This window comes from Gallus gallus, chromosome 17 (genome assembly GCF_016699485.2).
Source record: "Gallus gallus isolate bGalGal1 chromosome 17, bGalGal1.mat.broiler.GRCg7b, whole genome shotgun sequence".
Taxonomy (NCBI): domain Eukaryota; kingdom Metazoa; phylum Chordata; class Aves; order Galliformes; family Phasianidae; genus Gallus; species Gallus gallus.
In genome coordinates this window covers 10819162-10843590 of record NC_052548.1, presented here as the reverse complement: position 1 = coordinate 10843590, position 24429 = coordinate 10819162, and the positions used below count along the sequence as shown (strand labels likewise).

Here is a 24429-nt window from a genome sequence, read left to right as displayed (position 1 = left end):
CTGTAATTCTAGCATTAGTAACAAAACTCCAGTTAAATGCCTGAAGTAAACAGAGACATTCTTAAAGAGATAGTTCTGCTTAAGAACAGCATTACTTTGGCTGTATTAAGGGTTCCTTTGTGTTTGTTTGTTTGTTTGTTTTTGGTTTTTTTTTTCAAAATAAAATGATTAAACAAAAATCTATTAAAAAATCAACAAAACACAAGCCAAACTAAATGTAGTTTGACAAAGAAGAAAATCTGTTAAAATACTAGGCTTCCTTCAGTATAACATAATGGGAGCATGCAGCTGCCTGATAAGGACAGGAGGCATTCTGGGTTTCTCAGTGCCATGAAGAAAGAGGAACCAGTCCTCGTACCAACTACATGAAGGGCAGCTGCGTGCAGCTTCAGACCACAGACACTGCTGTCAGTCTGAAGACTCTGAATGATTTCCTCAGGGAAGTCTCAGTTCCAGCCTTAGTGCAGTGTACTCCGAGCAGTACTCAGTGCTCTGTTTTGAGGATTACTTACAGACTACACAGTGCTGTGACCTAGACGTTCCAAGAATAAGAGCATGCAGTTGAGGTAAGTTTCTCAATGGGAACATGGCTTTGTTGTGCTGTTACAGCAGAACAGGAAGTCTTACTGTGAATGAAAACACATAAGGATATACATATGTCAGAATTTTAACAATATTTATATGTACATTCTTTATAAAAATGTTTGTGGAAATCATGCCTTTAACTACTGGAGACTTTATACAGATCAAGAAAAAAATGATGTCTCTGCTCTCCTTTAAAACAAAGCTCTTGTACTTCCTCTGAAGTAAGGCAGTGCAAGCCACTCAGCGTACATGATAAAAATGTATCTTATTGCCCTATCCTGTAGCCTTTTCCTGTATTTTAGTATACTGTGGCCATAAGATAGTGATGTATTTGCTGTATGTTTAGCTTTTGTATCTTGTTTACTCAAGGAAACACTAAATACTTGAAAAACAGTACGGATTATGCACATGTGTACAAAGCTGTGTACATAAGTGACTTCATTTACAGCTATAAAGGCAAGCAGCATATGGACACCTTCTTTCTTTCACTTTCTCAGTTTGCCACATTTTAGTATCATGCAAGGGGACACAAGTATATAGATGTGTATTTCCAGCTACACAGTCTGACAGGAGAGTTCTTAACTTTTCATCTCTGCTTATAAATGAAACTGGTCAAATTATTGTAGTTTAAGACAGCGAAACACAAAAGTTGCTCAGCTGAATGATATTTGGCACAAAATGAAGAATAAAGCAGATGTGGGCTTCTCTTTCAAATAAGTGCTACGCTCTGTAGAGCAAAGATCAAGCCAAAGTTCACATTATCAGCTCCTGTACCTCACCTGGGGCTCTGTTATTGATAGGTCTGTCATCCTCCCTAATATTGGATGGGTAATAGCAGCCGATGATTAGGCCACTCTTGAGCTATTAACTACATTTCTTATCCCTTTTTATAAGAGCTTCTTAGTCAGCTGGGAAACAAAGGCTGCCTTCAGTGAACAAGAGCCCAGATTGTGATCCTGCATCCTGCAACCTGAAAGACACAACTGTTACACTTAGAGGAGCCTCCAAAGTCAGCGAGGGGGTGGATGTCAAAGGTTACCCAGTGGTGTTATCTGAAATGAGTGGGCTCTTACTACCTCTTGTGCTGACAGAAGCTCACAAAGAAATTACAGAAAATTGCCTGTTTTGTCAACATTTTCTCGGGAGGTTTATAAAAAAAAAAAAGACTCTAATTTCAGGGAGTTAACGGGGCTCAGTCAGCCTAGAAGTGACTGACAAACACTCTATTATTCATCTATGTAAAAAAGTGATATTTTATATCATTTCTTTGAGTGATTGTTAAGTGAATGGATAGTGACATTGGCATGAAGGATAATCCTGGTAATATTTCCAGTACATGTTTGAAGGCAGACCTACACATTTGTCAACATTGACAATAGATACTCAAAAGGCAGTAGTGACAAAGATCCAGATCCCAGTACAAACCCAAAACACTGGGAAGGATCTGCACCTTTAGATTTTAGAATAAGACGGATTGGAAACAAATTGTACTGTGGTGAAAAAAACAGGCGCACATCCACCTTAACCGAACATTTCACCTTGGCTAAAACTACAGATACCAACAAAAGGATTTCTGCTACATTGCAATTAGAAACATAGTTTTCCTTCCTGGCTCTTGTTTTCACTGAGTAAGGTAAATTTTCTGTGTAGACTGTTACTAAGTTACTAAGAAATGACTTTGCAATAATGAGACAGCTAGTAAGCTTGAAAAATAAAGCTTTCGCTTAACATTAGATATGCTAGTAATGAGGGGATGCACTGTGAAAGAGTCAGATCTATAATCCTCAATGGTGTTTTGATTACATTTTCCTCATACCTGTGGTTTGGAGACTGTCCTGTGTGGTTTAACTTCAGTGATTCATTGCTGGCATCACAGGGAAGAAAGTCAGGGTTAGCAGAATAAAATTCTAACTCGCCTCACTTGTCATAAGCCTGCAAAATAGTTGTTTTCCAATTTAAAGCTGATTCTTGGCATTATACTGTCCTCTCACATTTTGCTGTGTTTATTCTGCCATCAGAATAGTTTCTGCAGTAAGCAAACAAGTAGCTGTCATATCACAGCCATTGCCAGCCAGTACACCAACCTACCTCTGTGATAGATGCTTATAACTGTGATGCTCCTCTTCCTTAATTTTGCATTAAGAAGAGCAGATGTATAGAGGTGACTTTATGAGGTCCAAGAAGGCTATTTACATTTTAGCTGAACTGATGTCTCAGTTGTAGCTCATAAAGCAGTCAATAACTTGTTGGATTTGTAGCGCTGCTGGTCAGTAGATGTTTTCAGACTGCCAGAGAAAATACTCACAAATGAAGTAGACAGACAATTTGGGAAAAGTAAACATGAATTTCCTAGAGGACAATATTTGGGACCATGCTTAATTTTATAATGAATCATAGAATCATAGAATGCCTTGAGTTGGAAGAGACCTTTAAGATCATCTAATTCCAACCTCCATTCTATAGACAGGGACACCTCCCTCCAGACCAGGTTGCTCACAGCTCCATCCAGGCTGGCCTTGAATATTTCCAGGGAGGGAGCATTCAACCCTCCTGAATGTGGCTTTCAAATATTTTACTGACACATTTTTTGAGAAAATATAACTTTGCTTTGGTAATGAGCTGCCTTTGGCATTGTTGCTACTGTTGACAGAAAGCTTACAGTGAATAAGATAGATGGAAGGATACAACAGAACGATGTTGCTCAGATGCTGTTTGCACCCTTGGAATGCTTGCCAGCTACTGGAGGCATTCAGTAAGTCTGTAAGGTTAGTCCAAAGTAAAATCTTCAAGAGTGAAGCGTAGGGTGGTTGTGGGATTCCAGGGTGCCCTCTGGCTTACAAAGGACTGAGAATATATTTCAGATGCTGGTGAGAAACAGAAAAGAGAAGTTGGGAGAGCAGCTTCTAGAGAGATACTGTGGCCATTAGTTGGAGCAAAAATGTTTTATGTTCATACACAAAAATTAGGTACACCAAACAAAAATTGTTATAATTTCATTACTCAGATACAACATTTAGGACTACTTTTTCAACTTCTCTCCTCAATCTCTGAATCCACATACAGTAGGAAAGTTTGGTGAGTCCAGAGGCAGGAAATAAAAAGAATTTGATTTTACTGTAGATAACTTAATTTTGTTGAAAGAGGAGATGGAAAAAGAAAGAACATAAAAATGACATCTCAAAAAAATCAACAGAAAATCATGCTCTCAAATTTATCCTTTCAAATAATGTAAGAACAAATACAGCTAAGGGCCAGAAACACTTTTCTCTCACAATCATCTTGTGGAATTCACAGTCACAGGGCATCACTGAAATAGATGCTTAGCAAGTCAAAGAAGTGAAAGAAATAACAGCCACAGATTCTTCTACATCTTTGTAGAGGTATTAAATACTGTTGCTTCTGGTACTACAAGCACTAAGCAGTGTGTTTATTGAGAAACTGGCATTGCAAAGGAGAGTCAGGTTAGACATGTGGAATGCCCCGCAGGTTGGGCATTGCCTTGCCTCTCCTCTCTAATTTGTATTTCTCTCTCTATGTTGTCTGTCACATGCTGCAATTTCAGAAATGAAGAAGGCCTGTATACTCCAAATCTTGTCTGTTCCTATTGTATCATGCATTATACAGTAGATATATCAATATCTCTCAATACAAGATTTGTCTTTGATTTCATTATTTTGCTCAGAGAATAATGCTCTCTTCTCCTCCTCCTTTTCACACCATGAAAGATTTTTCAGTCACCTCATCAGCAGCATATAAAAGGTTTATTTATATTTTTAACATTTATTCATGAACGCCAGCTGTGACTGCACAGGAATTAGTCACAAAAAAAAAAGGTGATATTGGAAGTTTTTTGATTATTGTCTTCAGCAGTTGGTTTATAAACAGCTTAGCATCTCCATAGCTGTATTGAGTAAGACAAACTGCTAAGTCACATGATTGTTATCGAAGCTGAAGTAATTACTGTGTACCAGCAGAACTAGCAGAACTAACTCTTCACACTCAGTGCATTGCAAATGCAAGAATAAATACATTAATTTTAACTTACCCTATGAGAAAAAACATAATGCACATCACATTGTATGCGTGCCATTAGTATTGGTTGTACTTCAGTACCCAGGCTGTTGTTAATGGAGGCACAGACACTGCTTTTGGACAGAGTGAGACAGCTGTGGAGCACAGGAGGGTGCAGGGTAGGGGAAGGAGCGGCAGACAGTGACCATAATTGTCAGCTGTTCTTCTCAGCCAAGCTCTTCGGACCAAGCCGTGTCAGTTCTCTCCTGGCTTGCTGCAGCTTGGAAGTACATTGAGTATATTTCTCCTATTTACACACCATTAAGAGCTCAAAGAAAATTTTACATCTTAATTATTTAAAAAATAATTTCCATAGGCAATGTTTTCCTCTTACTGCCAGTTGAGGTGGGAGGAATTGTGTAAATGTCTTTGTCTCTGTTGGTTAGTCACTGTCTGCACATTACAGGAACTCATTTTTCATTTGTATTCAGCACATTGCTTTGAAACTGTATTACTTTCAAATCCCTTCAAAAATTGGGACTTTGTTGGAAGAATACTGTATGTTTAAACACTGCATTCAAAGGGAATTACTATTATAACGTTTATATCTGTGTATGACAAGATGTCAAGAATATTCTCTGAAATGTGATACTCTGTACATGGAATCTCCGGGTTCATTTCATGTGGGGACAGTGCCACTCACCTGGTGATCTCTGCAGTAACATTCTTGGCTCTATCAGAGCAGTGGGTAGTAGTTCACTTTGTTAGCCATTTTGCTTCTGCACATAATAAGACTGTTCTCAACATACAAGGCATTCTTCAGAGAGAATGAGCAAGAGAATATTTCAGTGAATTTTGATCACTTAATCTTTTAATTTTATACCAGCATTCTGGTCTGAACCCATAGAAAATGACAGCTGTTAAAGACCCAGATCTCGAATGCTGCTGCTGAAGGACTATATAAGCATTGGCAACAGTGTTTGGCTTTAAAACCATAAAACCAAATGTTTTCCTAGGCACATCATATACAATTAATATTTCGTAAGAAATCAGAATGCCTACTGTCATAAATTTTATTTACAGCCAAAATAATTCAACTTGCTTCCATCGACCATTGCCATCACCTCAGTAAGTTCCAAAAATCTTAGGTTAGAATCAGTAGCAAGTAGGTAGAACTAATCATCAATGGTCTGTGAGAAAGCCATTGTTAATATCCCAGAGCAATCAGTTTCCCAAATAAATGTCAGTCAGGCTTGTTAGAAATGTGAAATTAAAACATCTTGGATTTTTAGTCCTTAGATAACCCCAGTTATAAGAGCACTTTTTGTCAAGGTAAAAGGGGTGGAAGTAATACTGCATCTTTTGGGTAGCCCTTGAGAAGTACACAGGTTGGAATTACTCAGCTCAGTTGCAATCTTAATTTAGCTCTGTTTACTGACAGTGAGTTTGTTTCAATGATGTTTTTTGAACAGTGATTTTTTAACCCAGATCACTCCATCAGTTCAAGTTACAGTGCAGTCTCAGAGTCAGTTATATGGGAATAAATGAGGATGAAGCAGTGATGGAGCATGAGAGAGAGCATATGAGAAACTTCTCAAGCAAAGCCCGTAGTGAGGAAGCTGCAGTTTGTGAGTTTATCTTCTAATGCTAGTAATTGGACAGCACCATTGTGGGAATGTTCTGAACTCCTATGACACGAACCACAGATGTGAACATGCCCTTGATATTTGCTCTGTAGTGCATAAGGGGCACTGTACAATCAAAAGTCTGTCCACAGCCATACAGAGCAGAGCAAGAAGAACTTGGCTGGCAGTGATGAGGCTGGCTAAGTGAGTTGTCTGTCTTGGTCACTGATTTACGACAACAGTAGGGAAACACAGCTGTCAGCTGCTCCAACCTCCCATATAACACAAAATATGGGACATCCTGAAAGTCATTACATTGGAATTAGAGTTTGTCTTAGTAAGAGCACATACTATCTATTACTGTATTTGATTTTATCAAAAGAATAAAATTACTTAATGCAGCAACAGAGAGTCTAGTAATATTCTCAATAATCATGAAATCATATATGTAATGAAGTTGTGCATCATTGCTTGAATACTGGACTTTTCCTCTTTTAATTCTCAGCAATGGTAGGTATGCAGATTTACCTACTACAGAGCACTGGGAAATTTCTCTGCAAATATTGCTTTTTCTTTTTTCTTTTCTTCCTTTTTTCTTTCTCTTTTTCCCCCTTCTTTTCTTTCTTCTTTTTAAAATTTTTTTCTATACATCCTTTTATATGCTCTAAAAAGCCTTTCTAATGTGAGTTTTCTCCCAGTGTTATTAATTTTTTTATTACAGATCTTGTTATTTTCAAGGTTCCCAAAGGACCTATTAACAGCAGACTTTTATGGAACGTGGTTAATGGTTAAACTGGTGAAAATAACTGCACAAGTTATACGTAAGTAATATAAGCTGCAGCAAGGATGCTGTGTGTTGGTTTAATTTCAAAAATAGCAACAGTTCAGACATGTAATTGCATTTTTTATTACTTTTTTTCATAGCTGACTAGTGTAAAATATGTTACCAGTAATATATAACTACTAACAACTTCTAAGTTTCTTAAGCCAGCATTAGATTTCTTATCCTATTGGAAAGGAAGGTCACTCAATGCACCCTTCATACTTATGGGGAAAAATATGCTATTTTATATATATTTTGGACATATATCTCTATTTTTACATTCTTATAACATCAACCTTACCTGAAATCTTTTCTGCAGTAGGATCTTTTCTGTTAAAGGACTATGAATAATTTATGTCTTTTCATGGTATTTTGTGTGTGAAGGGAGGTTTTCTATCAAAGGGATTTTATGAAGAGTTAAATTTGCTTGATTTTTAATCTGATTCTTGTTATCAGGGACTTACAGGTCCTCCAGTCCCTGCCCCTTCCTAACATGTACAACATTGTGCGCTGCTCATTATAGGGTGGACATACTCCCTGACTGGTACAACTCTGGCAACACTGTTCACCTTGGAGTTTCTGGTGCTTCATCAGCACAACATCCCCAGCAGGTCCTGTGCAAACATAGATTTCTCATCCAGGGATCATGAAGAGCTGCACTGATTTGTTCCAGAGCAACATTTCTCCACATTTCTAACCATCTTGAGATAAGCAGTCAGGAGACTGCAGATCAAGGCTGGTGGAGCAGGGCAAGGCATTCCTATTCCCATAGACATAATGGTGAAAGTTCAGCAGGTGACAGATGTCTCATTTCTTTCTCTATTTTGTGTGTGTCCCTGTTAGCACTGATGGGAGAGCCTTTCTTGTGCCTTGGACATTCAGCTAGTACTTATTCTCCATGAATTCTCCATGAATTCTCTATGAATTTGCTGGTAAATGCCCTTTATGACCTGAACTAACTGTGAGATTTAGCTTTGTATCAACCTACAGTGATCTCTAAGGTCTTGCTTTTTATAAAAAACCAGGAGGACCAGAGCCAGATGCTTTCCCTAAAGCTTTGGATCAAATATCAAGATAATCCATTTGATCTGAAATTATATAAATATCTTGAGAAGAGAGAGAAAGGAAGAAGTGGAGTAAGGTTAATTTAATGAGTTTCTGGTTATCCAAACAAAATTTGGCAGCAATGAACTTTACTATCAACACTTGAAAACACAGCAGATGTGTATGGTACATAGAATATTTGTGAGACGAGAACAGTCCCACAACATCCAGTTTGTTTTCTTCTGCACCCAGACTGCAGCCATGAGACTGATGAATATTTTGGTGAATTTCACAGTCATGTTACTCGCATTTTTTACATCTGACCTGTAAGTAATATAATGAGGATGATAGAAAAGCATTTATTTTTTAATGTAAAAAGCAGACAAAGATGTTGCCGTAACAGTTACATTTCTAAGTACCTGGAAAGATAGGAATTCTCTTATCATTTGAATTAGTTTCAGTTTGAGGTATTATTTAAAAATTTCCTCTAAAGCTCTCATAATTTTCTGCTTCAATACTGCAGTCTGCTTTTCCAGACTTCCTCCCTATGTCAGAACTGTAAAGATCATTTACATGTGAGATCTCTATTCATCCTGCTGGCTGACTTTTCTGCCTAGAATGCATGCATCTTGTCTCCTTTTCTCAGTTTACAGCACCTAACTGCCATATCTCACTATTTGGGTTCCAAAACTACCTTCAGTCACCATCCAAGCTTAACCATTATTCAAAAAGCCTTTCAAATAAAGATGTTTTCCCCACACTTTCTGGGCTGTAAGCACTCACTGATGGCTCATGTTCAGCTTTTCATCCACCAGTACCACCAAGTCCTTCTCCACAGTGCTGTTCTATATCCACTCATTGCCCAGACTGCTTTCATGTTTGGGATTGCCCAAGCCTAGGTGCAGGACATTGCACTTGGCATTGCTGAACTGCGTAAGGTTTGCATGGTCTCATCTCAAAAAATGTGGCTTAAATGATGCTGTTTGAGCCAACTCTGTTTCTTTAAGTATATAAAATTCAGCAAAAAGCTTTAAAAAGAGATATCTTTGACACAATATCAGTGTTAGGGGAGAGTAAAAGTATCTTTGAACTGTCTGCCAATTGCTAGTTGCTTACTGAAGTTTTATAGTATTAGCTTAGTTGTGGCAGCTTTATCTGTCACGTCTTGTTTTACTTGCATCAGAGGGTATAATTATATTCATTCAAACTTTACCTTATTTTAAAAGTTGAAAGCAGCCCCTGATTTATGCTCCCTACAAGGCAATTCTTTCCTGGATGTAATACCTCACAAACAAGTGAGGCTGCAACATTGCTGCTATCACTTTTCCTCCTCCATGCATGCCTTTGGGATACTGCAGATACATTAAGCAGTGACAGCAAGCTCTGGCTTCTTCCCTCTCCTGTTCAGTGCTCAGATTCAGAGTTTGTCAGTGTCTTCACAGTACAATTTGTAAGCAATGACTTCTCAGAAATGCTAAAGCATGTTTCTGAAGACCCAAATGCGTCTAGTCTTCTGTGCTTACAGGAAACTCCTCTAGAAGTATGGCAGGACCCACAAGGGTAGCTAGTTATTCCCTCTCATTAGCAGAGATGTGAACAGAATGAACAAGTACAAGGTTTTGTTGATGTGTATGGGCTGAATCCTAGAGAAACAGCAGCCTGGAGGAAAAGTACTGTTCCATCCATGAATCTGTGCACTGCTAAGACTGTTCTTTAATAAACCCTTGATGGCCATGTATTTGGGTATCCACATACCCTCTGCCTGCACTAGAGTCCTCACCCTCCCCTGCAACTCCTGGAGGTGAAGAGTGTCTTTGTTTGGGAAGGTCACACCAGCAGGGTTGAGGAGACATCCAACACCAGTCTCAGCTGGACTGTGCCAATACTGGCACAGGTATTCAAGCCAGAGAAGTAAGGAAATTGTGTGCCTATCTTATGTAGACCAGTAGGCATGGGCTGTGCTACTGTAAGGAGGCTGGCTGTGCCACTGGGGTGCAGGGAATGGCAGAGCTGGGAGTGGGCCAGGTTACAAACTAATGGGAGATGTGTGCTGGTGGTAGTGGCTGTGAAAAACTGCTGAAGGAGGTGAGAAAGAGCAGTGTGAGTACAAGGACACTGAAGACTGAATTCTTAATGTACTCGGAAAGGGGTAAGGCATGGGGACTTTGCAAACACCTGTGTCTGTACCCTGTATACTTTTGAGTAAAGGACATCTTTGTTTGATCTCTAACTTCACTCACAAAATTTCTAAAAGGAATTCTGAACAAGAAAGATCTTCTGAGATAGCAGTATATACTGCCTGAGATCCCATTTCAAAGTTACTGGTGTGAAGAATTTTGCCTCTAAACTGCTGAATCTTCCTGCATTATCCCTTACTTCCTTAGTTCTTCTCCACCTTCCACCAAAATGCTGTCAACTGACTAGAAAGATATAGCTTTTGGCTATAAGACCACAGTAAAGATTTATAGCCTATGATGCTTCTCCTTAGGGTCATTCAGGAAGAGTGGAGTGGCAGTCTGCTTTCCATATATATGTTCTGACAGCTTTGCATTAACCCTACTACTTATTGTCTCTTCAAATACCATTGAAAATAACTTTCTTAAAACTCTTTTTGATATCAGCAAACATGAAGCCAGTTTTCAATGGCTGAGCAAGGAGTCACCTGAGGTTGGCTGGTTTGCAAGAAACAAACAGAAAGGAAACAAAATGAATGTCTAGAAAAAGTATGAGCCTATGCACATATGATGCATGGATTTGTGCTTGAATCATATAAATTATTATACGAATCAGGTTTTTATGCATTAGTAGAAACAACTCTAACCTCAGAAACTATTCCAGTGGAAGCCTGTGGAAATGCTGGGCTTTTTGACTTTTTGCTTCTTCTTATTTCACATAGTTACCATAGTGTTTGTGACCTAATCACCTCTCTTAATGTTCAACTGGAAGTGATAATAAAGACAGAGTTCAAAACCCAACTGAGATGAAGGGATCCTTGGATATTTGTCACACGAGAACAAAAGGAAGTCCCTTGTTCTGAGGTGTACAGCAAAATGCATGAGACGAGTTAAAGTGCATCAGGTGAAGCTGGACTGAACAGGAATCAAGGATCACAGAGAAAACGTGCTTGAGCCAAACTCAGCTGAAGCCTAGATCAATCCAAATAACTTCTTTCAAACATGGGTAAGGACCCAAGTATTTAACTCAGATCTATGAAACTGGTCCTGCAGCAAAATTTACAATTGTCTTTCCAGTTCAGAGCTTTAGCCACAGAGCTTCAGCCACAGTCTATGTATGTGTATATGTGTTTGCTGGATAGCAGTTAGTGCTTTCCCAACCAGAGAAGAAATAAGGAGACTACTTCCAGCTTGGTTTCAAAGACTGACTCTCATGTACTGTCCTCCTAGAGAGAATCTTCCAAAATCTTAGTAGTAGGCATCTCCAAATTGCATGGCTCATTGGCTTGATCTATATTTCAGATGCTTCTACCTTCTTTCTTCCTTATTTGATATCCCTGTTTGGCATTTGAAGGACAGCAATTACCTTGCTTTATGAGTTAGAAACTTGCCTAGCACCTGTTCCCTGACACTCACAGCATCTTACAGTGCAGTCTGCCTCTGCTGATGTTCATTCTCACAGAAATACACCCACAGAAGGTGTGTCTGCAGCAGCAGCATAGAGTTTAAATTTAGTGGGCAACAAAGGAAACCTCAGAAGGATTAAACTGCAGAGGGTTTGCTAAATGTTTTGAAGAACTTGGGAACAGTTGGTAAAATTTACATGATTTACCCTGTGCATCAGCTTTCACTTCCTTTATTTCCTATTAAACCACAGAATATGACAAGTCTGATAAAGGTATGATCTTGTTTATGATTTATTCTGTGCATATACAGAAGTGAACATACGGTTGCTTGTGGGTACATTTAGCAGACAGTTAACCATTACAAGGAAATTTTGCTAATCATCGTAGAATGCCGTGTGAGCAAACACTTCACCACTGGGCAATGAGTCCACAAGGCCAGGCTGGACACACCTGTGTTATATTTATCCATCATCTTTGCATAAGTGTCTGTTGAATGAATAATTGGCCATGTGAGAACGATGGCCAAAATAAGCCATGTTTACTTCTGTTTAGCAGTCTGTTTCAATTTTCATAAAGAGAGCAGCACAAGATCTGCATCAACCAACATCCCCAAATTTCTGAGCCCTGCTGGCCTTGAATTTTTAAGTATGTTCCCAAGCAAAAATTCCATCTGAAATCCCATTCCTGCTTCCAGCTAATTGTTTTCCTAGCAGTGTCCCAGACCCTCCATGAACACAGAGATTTCTGAGGAAATGTGGGTCACGGGAAGTTGAAAGATGAGCAGGCCTCCATGCTCAGTGCCCAGCTAGTGAGGCTGAGGAATTTACAGCCCTTCGATTGCTCACACATTATTTCTCTCTGCTGTTGTTGTTACTGTGTAGTCATGTGAGCCTTCTGTGTTATGTCAGCCAGAGACCTAGGACACAGAGGGAAGTACTTTCCAGTGCCTTGTTCATTGCTATTATTCTGAGTTTCCTATCTCTGAACTTGGGGAATATTTCAGATCCCTTACAGGGTGTATTGATGTCATGAGTTCAAGTGCTGTGACTGCAGCAAGCGGGGATTTGTTCCTGTGGGTGGGGGGGCAGAGGTGCGTGTGGCTGCCATCCATCCTAGAGGGAGGCATAAACCAGGGCGGGTTCACTCTGCAGTGTGTGCTTTAGTGCTCACAGTTGACCTCTGGACAAGGAGGGGGAAGGGGACTGACAGCCCTTCACTCTGTGACTCTGTCATCTTTAGACAATACTCATTTCTACATTACTCATAAACAAATGTATCTGAAACACCACACTTTATATCCACTTACAATTCTGAATACCTTTCCATTTATCTAAAGCTTGCTGAGGTGAGTTCCTATAAGGGAAGACTTATTTCATTTCCATGAAATGTTTATATTTTCTGGGAAGTTTCTCTCTCACCTCTTTAAATTTTACTGCAGTTGGCGTGCAGCCTGCAGCAGGGTCCTCCCAAGGAAGCTGGTGAGGCAGTGAGGTTCAAGAGGGACTATAAATTTCAAACTCTCTGGGTTAGAATAATTTAAGTGCACTAAGTTCTTAACCTTCAAGGATCAATACTGAGTCCTTTTTTTTTTTTTTTTTTTCCTAGTAGTACTGTAAAATTCGATCTAAGAAAGAACAGCAAAAAACAAACCCTGCCCCCAACCTTCAAACCAAAGTAAATAAAGATCGCATGTGAACAGGGGATTGGTTCTGACCTATATTTCTGGAGTTTCAAATTATATTCTCAAAAGGACGTCTGTTTTGGCTGCTCATGAGAATAACCATCGCAGGAAGATTTTCTTTACAAAAATATAAGGACCAATGAGCTGATACTCATTCTTGCAAAATGGCCGTAGTTCTCTTCCTGCATCTAATTTCTTTATTTAAATCCCAGAAGGGATTTGGCCTTTTCAGCAATGGTTTTTGAATGGTTTAGGACTGCTAGATATGATGCATCCCCGTGGGTGATGTTCGGACCACTTTTCCATATTTCACTTTGCTGCAATTATAATTTTGCATTGGTTTCCTGAGTGTCCAACATGATATCAAGTGTCTATATGCAGTCTTTAAATCTTACACAACATTTGTATTAAAGAAGGCACTGATTAACCTATGTTCTTTACAGAATATTAATAAATTACCTCAGTGAAATCGGTATCTATATATTCAGGCATCCATCTTTGTTCTGGGAAAAACTAATGTCTCCAAATGTGGCTTACAAAATTCTAGAATAACTAAATAAAAAAATCCAGTAGATCCCAGGTGTTTTTTACCTACCAGTCATGTAAGGTAAATGCATCTTAAAACACAAATTTAAATACCATTATCTTTTTACAAGGATTTCAGGTTAGTATTTCCTGTAATTTTCCTAGTGATATCACAGCCACTTAAACCAGCATTTAAAATCTTAATTTTGCAGAATATACGAGATCGTCAATTGGATGTGGATAATATCGGACCCAGAGGTCAACATTTAACAAGTTAGTGCAGCAGAAGCTGTTCTATAAAATTTAATTTTTTATTCAACCTGTAACTCTACATGTTGTCTTCAACAAGAATTTTCAACCTGAAACAGTTCCACTCCACCACACACCCACAGAATCAGAAGAATCACACTCATCTTTTAGACTTACTAAAGGCAAAGTTATTTCATGGAAGATATTACTGGCTACAGCTATGTCAGCTGTGCTGTGGCTGAGAGTAACATCAATGATGGAATGCAGTGCTTGCAGGCAGACTCACAGCTGCCTCTGGAGGGAAGACACTGCTGAGCAGCCTAATGCATCAGGGTCCCAGTTTCCAAAAGAAATAACAGGAGATGGAAAGTCTTTATACATGTTACATTTTTACGAGTAATTAAACACCTCTGTGCACTGAAATTCATTTTTATCTACTGTTGAATAGTTAGTGTAGTCCTAGGCCCCATTCTGTCTTAGGCCAGGTAGCATTCTCCATCTAATTCCCAGACATGATTTGAAAGCTAATCCAAGTGGGGAACCTTTCCCAGTATGTATTTTCCATGTGGCCAAAGTTTCTGCAGCCTAATATGAAAACAGACACTGTGCCAGCTGTCCTCAGTGCCACTGTCACTGGCGTTTTGCTGATGCATGAATGGTCTTCCTGTCTAGCATATTTACTCCAGCTCATGTGGGCCCTTGTTCAGTTATTTCATGTCTGGCACCACTATGCCAGACCACTAAGCACATGATCAACCAAATTTACCCATGAAAATTCCAAGTATTGCCAGAAGTGTGCAAGAACAGAAGTCTGACTGGCTTGGTCTGTTGTCTCAGGCAGGGTACCAGGCTGGGAAAGCAATAGCATGCTCTACAATAATTTGATTCAGAATCACACAATGGTTGAGGTTGGAAGGGAATTTTGGAGGCCATTTAGTCCAACACCTGCTCAGGCAAGACTCTCAGAGCAGGCATTCTCAGTGGATGGTCACTTTTCCCAGTTTTCTGATCAGTTACAGGTATATTCAGCAGCACTGCTCCTTCCCCACATTTTTTGTGAGAGCTGACCATTTAGACCCCTTGTTTCCTATATAATTGACTGATTGAGCCCCACGAACAATCTTTGTCTGCTCTGCATTTTATGGTGAAATCTTCTTGAAAAACCAAGTTTACTCTCAGAATCATCTTGTCACACATATTCGAGCTAAAGCTGACAGATTTATCTGGTATATCCTCCTGCAACGAAAGAAACCAGTATGATTAGATTTAGCTATTTTCTTGTAGTCCTATTCCATGCATTTTCTGCCAGTAAAACGGAGAGAAAAATGACGCATTTATATTCAGAAATTTCACCTTGACCTATGAATAGACTTTGTGAATATCAAAAAATAGCAGAGATAGAACAGAGTTAATGTATCTAGTCATACTATCTGCAGATGATACTGTACTCATCTGCCACCAGCCAGCTGAAACCAACAGGGACCAGGCACCAGTAGTAAGATCCTCAGTTGCTCCTCAGTGCACACACAGCCACTACCTCCATGTTTCAGCCACAAAAAACACCCCAAACCTGTTCTAGCTAAGCATGTTCAAGCATGCCACAGACTTTTCTTTAGTTGACTGACAGCATATAAGGGTGAAGGTTCATAAAACTATAGTCTGCTGTTCTGCAGGAGCATAGCAGGAGCCAAAGCAGAGATCCATGCTAATGTAATTTGTCCTCCCATAGCTTTCAAGATAAGAAGAGAAATATGGTATTGATTTGCCTAGTAAAAGGGACACCCTCAAACACGCGGAATCCATCTCTGCTTGTCACTCAGTGCTGCTCTGCCTTTTGGACAAGGCTGCTTGTATGTGTGAAGTTATTCAGCAAAAACATATTGCCAAGCCTGAAGATTAGAGCCAGCTTCAGAAAGGTAGGTATTACACCAATTCAAAGAGCATGCAAAAGACTAAATGGCACTTAGCAGTAATCTGCAAAGCAGGCTGCAGGAATGTATACAGATACCTCAGTCTAGAGACATATTTTTACTCCTGGACATAAATCCCATGAGATGCTTTAATTAATAATTAATACAAGTTGCTTCTAATTTATATTTTTTTAATCTGACAAAGCCAAGGAACAATTTGCTTGTGAGATTACGCAACAGAGAAAAGTTTACGGAATAAAAAGCTTAAGAAACTCATCCACAGCTAATCACATGGGAAAAGAGAAGTAGTCATTTGCTCTTGCTTTATAAATATCTGACTTTTCAGGTGTACCTAGTAAATAATTAAGGATGATAAATGTCAGATGATTAATAGTTCCTCCCAGGGCCTAAGAAGTTCTAGTAATTAAGATCTGAGCACTGTGGAATGGATATTTGTCCTTGGTTGATATTAAGTGGGATGGGGTGTCTAAGGCTAAATTAGGTTGTGTGTATGGCAAAGTGACTTTGTGTTCTAGTCATCATTCCCTTCTCTTCTTTCTGCTTGTCTCCATCAAGCCATTTAACAAAGAGCTGGAAAGAAGCAGCATCTCTACATGGACTTATCAGGAAGCTTATGCATCAGATACTCAATGCAAGTGCTAAGCAAGGAGGCAGTGTTGACTGAACAGCCACAGTAAGCACTGTAGGGAAAAACCTGCAGGTAAGGAGAAGCAAGTGCTACACTAGTATGGGAAGAGAGAAACAAATGAGAATATCCTGGCACTGGTCAAGTGAATGAATTACAGTAACTGTATCATGGTTTTATGATTTTTGTTCTCGGTATTCCACATTGTCACATCATGTAGTGCACAGGGAGTCTCAGTGGAGACGTATACAGCTCCCAAAAAACTTTGTTGTTCCACTTCCATTTTCTGGCTGGTGAGAAAGATGAAACAGACTGGATGTCATGAGACAACATCTTTTTGCTCCCTGGTGGATCAGAGTAAGAACCTCAGTTTTTAGAAACTCTCTCTCATTTATTTGATTTATAAGCTTCAATCCCAATTAACTTGTATTTCTACCATTATAACTAGTCAATTAATTTTCCTCCTCAGACCATTGTCACTGCTCGTTATTTTTTTTAAATTTTCCTCCCTATTCTCTTTCCTCTTTCTCCCCAGCCTTTTTGGGCTGGTGGGTCTATGGGCCTGCTGTCCCCATCAGGCAGATCTAGAGATAACTATGGCAAACTAATATGAGATGCAGACAGTGATAAGGTAAAGGGCAAATTTGTTATTTATGCTGATCCCCTAGATTATAAGAAACACTGTCAACTATCTCATATTTTTTTTCTTAATGAGAAAATGTGGGTATCCCTGATGATTAATGTGAAATGGGTTTTTATTCTGGGGAAGGCTAGTCGGTATGTTAACCCTAACCACTTGCTAATGAGCACTTGCTAGGGCTGGGCAGGAGATACTAGAGCAGGAGGAGCCTTATTGTTCTGCTAGGACGGTTACTATATTCTATGGGGATAAGGCAACAACACGGGCAGAACGCTTGTGCATGTTGTTTGGTTTGGTACCATCTGTCATTTTTTTTTCAGGAAAACAGCATGTGATAAGTATGCCCAATGTGAGAGATACCAAACATGATCTGGAGTGGTAATTAGTTTTTTTTTTTTTTTTTTTCTCTGTGCTTGGCATTGCAGCTGAGGCTGGATACTTTGTTCTGGTATCTGAGTTCAAGGAGTGGATACACTGAAAGAACATCAGAGAAAATTACTCAGGTATGGAAAGAGTGAAAGTATTTTGATAAATATTTTAAATTCCTGTCAAAGTAGCAGTGCTCTCAGTGCCTCAGCTGCCCTGCAGGTATGCTTCTATCCTGGCAGGCTTCTAGGAGTACAGTCTCAGGGCCAATCCTTCTGCTGAGCTCCATAGCAGTAGAATCTCACTGCAGCTCTTTCAACAACAAGGAGGAGTTCCCTGATATTTTTCAACTGAATATAGTATTTATAAGAGGCTTAAGAGGGGACTTGTTCAGATATTCCTTATTTTCCCTTGTCTCTTGCAGCTATCCTCTCTTGACCATGCAAAGCAAGGGGTTTTGCATGTGGTTTTGCATGCTAGTGCTCTGATGACCACTGTTAAATGATTGTTCTGTAATGAGACACCAAAGCATATGGCAGAAAACAGGGCTAATATTTTCTTTGTCTTTCTTTTCTCTTGTTTTCCTGGATCCAGCAGCCTTCTCTGGCCTACCCACAAAACCAGCTTTGTACATTGAGACACAGCAGTCCAATTGTTTGCATGGACTCAAGACCAAAAAAAAAAATGGGGGGGGGGGGGGGGGGGAGGGATTTGAGGGTTAAGGAGGACGTTATGCTGTTGTGTATCAAATAAATGAACATATGCACTCAGCATAACTGTATTCAGGTGTGATAGAGGACAGGTGTGATGGTAACTGGTAGCTTACATACCTTTGCAGAAAAATTTGGACCAGTGTTCAGCACTTAATAAATACTAAGTATGTGAATTTTTAAAGAATGGGGTTGTATTTTTGAAGCTAAGTTTCTTAATCTCCATTTCCTTATGGAGAAGTCAAACCATTCTTAAAATCTGTGCATTGCCGGATCACATGACTAGCTTAGAGAGCACTGCCTGTGTCCAAGATAGTTCGAAATTCTCTCTTTACTGGTGGGTTGTTTTTTTGTTGTTGTTGTTTTGTTTTTTTTCCAAGTATGCACTGCAATTTACAGAGCAATACTGTTTTAAGGAATTTCATGATGTGGAAGGGAGAAGACAATGGAAAGATTGGCTCCCAAGTTATGGAAGAGTCTGATCTCAGTTACCTGAAACCAAACACAACAAGACTGCAGCAGGAAAAGGGAGGGAGTGTTCATTTCTTCCCTGGAATGGAGCGACGTCTCAGACTAACATTTGGCCAAGAAGCTTTACTATTGCTGGTGTGATTTCAGAGTTATAAGGAAAAGGCTCTAAGTGCTGATGGGGAAGACTTGCACTCTTGCTTCATGGTGCTTAGAATTTAAAAATAATCCCTTGAAAAAGAGCACAATTAGAATCACAGTTGAAAGTGTTGATTTTTCTCCCTGCAAATTCTGCAGGGGGGAAATAATCTGTGTGGCCTTGAGACCTTATATAATGTTTCTGTGTTGGGACAATAAAAAATATCCTAACTGTTATTTTGTCTGAGCTCAAGTCTTGAAGGGGACATTGGGCTGAGTAGGAAAAAAGTTCTACGGTTACAGCTCTTATAATTCTGAGAGCTTTCTCCCAAATACCTCCTACTTTCAAGCTCTGTCTCCAAACACTCAAACTGTGGAAGTGATAACCTGCAGACTTGGCAGTGTACATGACATTTTACTAAGGGAGCTTACACAAATATTATCTCAAGTGAAATGAGGGTTTAATTCTATTATCTGTGGCTTTTCTTTCCCTGGGGTCAAAAGTACAGAAAGTGGTCATGTTGTCTTTATAGCCCAAGAAACAAAAGACCTGTTTTTAAACCAAATAATTAGTCATCCAGAACTAATGTCCCACAGCACTAACCACAGAGCGGGCTTTAGAGTGATCTGAACCATTTTGCAGTTCTCCAGGGGCATCACTTCAGAAGTGCTGGAAGAATGCATTGCAGGGAGTTCTCTTGAGATGGGTGACACTGTAGTTAAGGAAACAGGGAATGGAGACCCTACAGGTAATGCCAAGAAATTCTCGGATAACCTTTTCCTTGAAGAGTGCTGTTCTTTGTTTTTCACTGAGTAATTCCATTCCCTGTTGCTTTGTCTTGATGTTGTACAGGTCATAGGTGTATGGCTGTACTTGGCACACCCTCAGGGTAGCTAACAGCGTCCTGTGGAGAACAAAGAACAGATCTAGGGTGATGCTGATAGAGTTCCAAATGTAAATAACGTGTGGGCTAGCATCCTACAAGGCATCTTAAACGCTGAACTGTGATCAGGCAGTAGCAGTTTCGAAGTAGAAACCTTCCATCCCAGCAGCCTGAACTGGGATTCGCATAGATGTGTTCTTGGCTTTGACTAATCACATTTAGAGATTCCTGTGCAAAACAGATGAAGTCCACGCTTCATTCTTTGCTTTAAGCCCGTTATTGACTCAGACTTCAGAATTTTGCAATCTGTGAGAGACTGGAAAACACTAAAAATTTTTTAGGTGTGGAACTAAAATCTTACTGATGCCCTTGCTTGAATCCAGCCTCCTCCACTTGTGCCGATGTTGCAGACTCCAGGTTGGTCGCAGTCAAGATAGAAGTTGTGTGAAGCATATTGAGAGGCAGCAAAGTGCTGGAGCAGCATGTTTACTATCAACTCTGGTCAAGTGCTGTTGTGACTTCTTTGTAGGTAATGAGTGCTGAAAGAAGGAATGACAAGCTCTTTCTCGCCAGGATTTTGGCAGTGGAGCAAGTCAGACGTTGTCCATTAGAGCTTTTGGAAATGGCATGACCTGTGGAATTAACTGTGAAGGAAACCTGTGTCACTAACACACATATCTATTAGCTTTGCCTTTGTTGTCAGGGGACACTGGAAGAGAGGTGCAAGCTTTATTTTAAACATAATGGAAATCTTGAAAGGATTGCCTCGACACAAGGATTTAGGGATTCAAGAACCTGCTGCAATACATGTTCCAAGCCAACTTTTTAGCTACTCATTGATTTGCAAGCAGTGCCCATAACACGGATTATTAGTGCAATCCTCTGCAATGCAAATTCCATACTTGCATTATACAAGAGCCGCCACCTGTCCATCTTCCCGGATTACATGCTGTAATCTGCCAGAGCTGCTGCAGCACGACAGTAGTTCTCTTTGCTACTGTCCTCTGCTGACACTGATAATTTAACCTCTAAGTTACTGTTTGTCTATTGTGTTTGGGGTTTTCTTTTAGTCCATTCCAGTCACTGCCTTCCCTGTATTCATCTGCATGAATGACTGCATATGATTGGCCAAAAATTTTACATTCCATAGTGATTGAGACCAACTCAGCTCTTATAATTTGTCAAGTTAAAAACTGCAGATCTCTTCCAGGATTTTAGACTCTTTCTACTTTCTAAAGTAATCTCAGACCTTTTGTTCAGGCTATTTTTCCTCAACACTGCATCAGGAGCTCTGAATTAATGCAAAAATATGTGTTTTAATGAAGAAGAGACTGAAAAAAATGTGTTCCATTTACATAACGTGCTAGAATAACAGAATATGATGATATCACTATGGTATTAACAAAGTAGTCCTTCACCTTACAAAATACTATACAGACACTGTTTGTTCAGATGGCACACTGTCCTTTTGGTCTAAGTCTATTACTCAAATTTTCCACATAACAACTTCCCAAAGATGCCTTTGAAAATTTCTAAAGACAACATGTGCTTAATACTTTAATATAAGTGGGTTTGATTCAATACAGATTGTTCAGAAGCACCAAGTGTCTGTAGATGTATCTTGGGTTGTATCTAAATCTGTACTTCCGTGCATATTTGTGTGTCTGAAAGCAATCCCAAGCCACATAGTCTGTGAAACAGCACAGCGAGCTTAGCAGAAATATGAACCGTGTGAACTGTGATGACAGTAAACCACACGTCTTCCTTTTGTCTGTTTTGATAGCCCTCAATCCTTCAAGGACATGGAAGTATTTTTTTGGTCCAACAACTGAAAAACAAGGCCACTTTCAATTCTGGAAAGAAAAGCATTCATCTTAAATCCATCCCTCTCTACTTTTGTTTTCAGACACTATCTGTCAGTCTAGCTTTTGAAATTAACACAAATACCCATGAGAAATACAGTCCTGCTCAAGGCTGTGAATCAAATACGTTGCAGCCAATAAATACTTGCCCTTTGACTTCCAAATGATGGTTAATCTCTGAAGCAGGTACAGCAACCTTGGATAATCTGCTCATCAATTTTTTAAGGTTAAAAAAGTGGATGTACTACTTTCCTCTAGATGCCATTGTTCTGTAGTAGTAATAGGAACACAATATCATCAATACAAAAAATAGCAGAGAACTGTCTGCTAAACACCCATTTCAAAATTAATTTGAAAATTTTAAAGTGACACAACTTACATCTGTTCCTTTTGCAGGTTTCCAGCTGAAATATTGCTCAGAAGATGGAATGTCACTACAAATCCTGGTCTCTAATCAGCGCTCTTTTTTCTCTCTCACTTGAATAATTTAGTTACTAAGAAATTAAGTTTAATTTAACATGCAGTTTGCCTAAAATCCTCCTTGCTTTATTTTCTTTCTTAAGATAGATATGTGCAGAGGCTGAGGGCATTGGGTTGCATATCCAAGTATAATATGAGGTACCCTAATCAAACTTACTGATATGATGATCCGTGCTAGTAACTGACATTTCAAACTTTCAGAACATCTTAAAACTTTCTCTGCTATCTGCAGTTTCCTGCAGAAAGAAAAAGCCAAGGGTTCCAACTCACCATTAGGTGGTGCCCCTGTCATTCATTTAAAAAATAAAAAATAATTATAAAAACTGCAATAGAATCTACTATCCTTATCTTCATTGTGCATGCCTGCTGAGGGTAAAGCTGTGCTATTTGAGTGGAATGAGGGGACAAAACAAGTGTCATTTCCTTTTTAGGAAGTGAGATCCCATCATGTGCAGACTTGAGGAAGCCAGCATTGCAAATTGGTGCTTTCTCCACTTAGCACTGGAGCTGTGAGAATGGGCAGCATTTGTGTCCCTTGAACCTTCTTGGCCAGCAGGTCCGGGGGCTTTTGCACTGGTTTTGTGGAGGGATCTGGGCAGGGAGAGGGAGCACCTAGTCTTTGTGTGACTGCTCAGAGCACTGCTGTAGGTTGTGTGAGTTGTGGTAGTCTGAGCATCAAAAAGACCAAATGAGCATGGCTTGCATCCAGTCACTGCAGCAAAATGCTGAGATACAGTGCTCAAATAAGTCATACTGGAAATGCATCGTTTCAGTCCTCTCAAGCTCCGGTAAAGCTGATGTTTGCAAATATCTGTGAGGGCAAGGTGGAAGATTTACCCTCTCTGAGATGTCATTACTTTTATGATTGGACCTGACCCTGACCTGTAGATTGACTTCTGCTCCTGACCACAGACCTGCCTCACCATCTCAGACTTATCTGATGATCTGGACTCTCTGCTGACACTGGCTGCCATGTCTGTTCTGTCTTGCTGCCTTGCCTTGTGTGGGTCCTGATGGATCCCTGGTGGACTGGGACTCTTGGTGCCAGCTGTGTCATCACACGCAGCTCTGTCACTGGGAAAGCAGCTGGCCTTTGCTTCCATTCACACTTGCCACTCTTCCAATCCATTTTGTGTTGTCTCTAAAATATGCTTGCTTTGTACTCCACTGCTGATATTCTCTCTAGCTCCTAAGTCTGCAAGGTTATCTTTAAACAAGCTCCTCTTCACTTCTAGAAATTAAATTTGATGTTTTGAGGTGACACTTTCTCCTTTTATTTGGAAGATACTTGGTGATCCAAATGCAGCTTTTTGCCTCAGAAAGGTTGCTGTGCCATGCAACAGTGAGCAGCTGACTGTGCCTCAGTAGCCCTCTAAGACTGCTTCTTTGTTCCTTGACTGTTGTGGAAAGAATTCCAAGAAATGTGGTTTGCACCTGCTTCCTTTCTTGCACATTGCATTTGGAGACGAACTTTTAGGCTGTGTCAAACATCCAAAAAAAAAAAAAAAAAAAAAAAAAAAAGAACAAAAGCTCTAGTCCTTTAGTCATTGGTGTAGGTTGTGTTGTTACTGCACATCCTTACCAGGAGGATATGAATCCACCCTGAGGCTGAGTGACACAAGGAAGGTCCCGGGCAAGAGAACCCTGTGAATTTAATGTCAGCATGACTCTCAGCATTTCAGCTTCAGATCTAACTGCAGCCTGAGTATAGTTCCTCGCTGTGGATGGAGAAAGATACTACTCAAGAGGTATTTTCCTTATTTGGAATAAATGGGTGTGCAGCGAATGTCTGAAAGGAAAACAAGAAACTTATTGATACACATAGTACAGTTAACATCAGGATGGCATTCCTTTGACATTCATTGTTGCATTTTGTTAAGCCTAATTGCCATGCAACGCAGATTCTAAATTTTGTAAGCAGAAGTTGCTCTTACGTTCTGTGAAGATGGCATTTATTTCTCCCATTTGTAATTTTATTTTTATCCTTTCTTCCTCATTAATATTTCCTTGGTATGTGTGAAAAACTGAACATGTAGAGATTACCTTTCCATCCTTATTACATTTTGTGCTGGCATATTGTGGAGTTATTTAAACAGACACTAATCTGCACTGTATTAGCTGTTGTGACTTGGACAAAGAGAGGCTTGCAAAGGAGAATGCTGGTGATACCTCTCCTACCTTACAGCCTGCAGATAATTTTGA

General features: G+C 39.6%; 1 long non-coding RNA gene across 3 annotated transcripts; it reads left to right on the top strand.

The window, feature by feature from the left end:
- The first annotated feature begins 363 nt into the window (after nt 1-363).
- LOC112529992 lies at nt 364-23669 on the top strand. 3 transcript variants are annotated; one of them, XR_005840404.1, is made up of 8 exons: nt 364-566; nt 6943-7042; nt 7568-7839; nt 10985-11268; nt 15853-16039; nt 16610-16754; nt 17745-17822; nt 22144-23669. It is a non-coding gene; the product is annotated as an uncharacterized LOC112529992 (long non-coding RNA). The 3 variants fall into 3 exon arrangements; XR_006931678.1 differs by lacking the exons at nt 364-566; nt 6943-7042; nt 7568-7839; nt 10985-11268 and having other exon boundaries at nt 15570-16039; XR_003071008.3 differs by lacking the exons at nt 364-566; nt 6943-7042; nt 7568-7839; nt 10985-11268; nt 22144-23669 and adding an exon at nt 18812-19232 and having other exon boundaries at nt 15570-16039.
- The last annotated feature ends 760 nt before the right edge of the window (nt 23670-24429 follow it).